The sequence below is a fragment of the Gastrolobium bilobum genome, unplaced genomic scaffold, assembly GCF_033153095.1.
Source record: "Gastrolobium bilobum isolate Gb01-03AN ecotype WA unplaced genomic scaffold, APGP_CSIRO_Gbil_v1 utg223835, whole genome shotgun sequence".
Classification (NCBI taxonomy): Eukaryota; Viridiplantae; Streptophyta; class Magnoliopsida; order Fabales; family Fabaceae; genus Gastrolobium; species Gastrolobium bilobum.
In genome coordinates, this window is record NW_026896392.1 from 1 (window position 1) to 2,549 (window position 2,549).

General features: G+C 43.5%; 1 non-coding gene across 1 annotated transcript; it reads left to right on the forward strand.

Annotated features, from left to right (window-relative positions):
- Positions 1-2,224: 2,224 nt before the first annotated feature.
- LOC133299517 (small nucleolar RNA R71) lies at positions 2,225-2,331 on the forward strand. The gene has a single exon (XR_009749940.1). It is a non-coding gene; the product is annotated as a small nucleolar RNA R71 (small nucleolar RNA).
- Positions 2,332-2,549: the final 218 nt, after the last annotated feature.

Below are 2,549 nucleotides of genomic sequence, written 5' to 3' on the forward strand. Positions count from 1 at the left end.
ATGCAGTAAATTTGAACTTGAAGTCCCCAGCTAGCAGAGGCTTCATGAGAGGTGGGGGTGATGTTGGAGTTGGCAAACAGTGCCCAGAACCTGGCTATGTCCTTCATGCTCCTCTTGCAGAGGGACCCTTTGTAGTAGTTGGGGTTGTCCAGGGCTACTGTCTGCTTCAGATCCTTCTGAAATTGGTACACCTCCCTACTATCCAAATACTCCTGGTATGGACATTTGGTGACGGAGGGAAGGTGGAGTACTTCCTGGACATTAGCGGGGGAAAATGATACTTGTTTTCCCCTTACTGTGACCACATCCGGTGCCTCCTCTTCGGGAAGCCTCCTCGTCTGGTATAGGAATTCCCCCACCCAGTTCAAGTTTAACTCACGGTCATCAGTGGCAAAAAGCAACCACCGAAGTTTGTCCAGTGATTCCTTCACAAATGAAGGCAGAACCACTTTGTCCTGATGAAGAAAAATGCTCCTTTCTGGGTACAGAATGATGGTGGGTTCAGTGAGCTCTGGTTCTTCGCCGCGGTTGGCTACAGGGGTCTCTTTAAATGAAAGCTTAGTCATTTTGTTCAGAAAGGGAGTTAGGGCACAAATGCAGGAGGGATAAAAGGGTTCTGAGTTGAATGGAAGTAGTAGAACTTGAAGAAATCAGAGACCAAGTTTAAATACACTGTGGGGGAGAAAATGAAAGGTTTCTGGGACGTGGAGGTTAAGGAGAGGAGGTTGAAGAGGTAGTGGAATAGGGACGTTACAGAACGAGTGGTCAGCAGTAGGTGACTAGTTACTGATGGGATGAGTGTGAGAAGATGGAACGGTTTAGGTCAAGACGTGGGAGAGAGGGAAAAGAAAAGGGTGAAGTTGTCTTAATGGTTGAGGAGACGGTTGCTTTTTCTGCGCGCGTTTCCAAGAATTGCAATGAATGCAAATTGGATATGGCTGCGTATCTTTTTAAGTGACTCAGTAAGGACAGGTGTCCCAGTCACTCTTATCTCCTAACCCAGGGAACGTTCCCTTTGTCTTTTCCTAACTAATAAATAAATAACTAACTGAAATAAATAATAAGAAGATATGCAATAGTGAGTACTAAATAAGGAAAATGGAACGTACTAACCTATCACCTATTACTTAATAAATCTAAATGAACATGTAACAAAACATTTAATTATATTTATACGTGTATATATAAATATATTTTTTATATTGGGATTATGTGGTCAGGGACCACCCCAAAACTACGTTCCTGGAACGGAACGTACTTTATTTGGACTTTTGGAGAGGAACAGCAGACGTTCCCTCCTTTTTGGGAGCTGTGTGGTTATGGATAACCACCCCAAAACTTTGCTCTTTGTCAGAGAGCAAATGTATCTACTGGGTTGCCTCCCAGTCAGCGCTTAGTTTAATGTCTTTAGCTAGACATGGTACTTACCTCTCAAGGTGTTTCAGAAATGGTTGAGGGGACCTCAGTGTCCCCTGGTAGTGATCCTAGTGTTCTGGTTTGAAGGTTGGCACCAATCTGCCCCAGATGGGACTCAATGTTCCTGACCACCACATCATTCCTGGTGATATATTCCTTGACATAATTTTCCAGGGTGTTGATGCGTGGGTCATCTCTGTGGAACGGAACGTAGTTGTTTCTTCTTTGTTCAGACGTTCCACTGTTGCTACCTTGCTGATACTGCTGCTGATTGTTGTTGAATGGTCTCTGGTTAATGGGTGGCCTCCATTGGGTGTTGTGGTTCTGGTCCTTTATGATAGTTCCTCCAGGGCTTGAATGTGTATTTTGTCCTGCTTGTTGATTGTCTCTGGTGAAGTTCCTATTGCCAAAATTTTCTGCATAACACACCAATGCAGTGGATGTGCAGTCTGTTGAGTCATGAAGGTCACCACAGGCTGAGCATGGTTCTATTTCAGTTGCTGTGAATTGTAAGACTTCCATCCTTGGTGCTTCTTGGTCGGCTTTTAGGTTCATCACTTCATTCATGAGTGATGCCAGCTGGGCTTCCATGGCAGTTTGTTTATCTAGTTCTAGCATGCCTGCCTTGCTCACTGGGCTCACTCTGTCTATTGGCCATTGGAGACATTTTTCAGCAGTCCCTTCTATGATTTCATATCTTGATTCAAGTGTTCATGTAAAGAAATATCCTTCTGCAGCAAAATCTAAGTGAGACTGAGAAGTATGATCAATTCCTTTATAGAAAGATTGTAACACTCCCCAACTTTCTACCCCATGGTTTGGACATTTTCTTATGATGTCCTTGTATCTCTCCCATGCTTCATAGAGATTTTCTCCATAAAACATTCTGAAGTTAGAGATTTCTGCTCTAACATCTGCTTGTCGAGACATTGAGTGAAACCTCTCTATGAACTTGTTAGAGAGTTCTTCCCATGTGTGGATTGATCCAGGGGTGAGAGTTTTCATCCATGTTTTAGCTTTTAAGCCTAAGGAGTGAGGGAACAACCTCATTCTCATGCTCTTTTCGGTTACACCCTCAGCTTTAAAATTGTCACAGATATCTTGGAATGTGGTGAGGTGTGTGTAAGGATCTT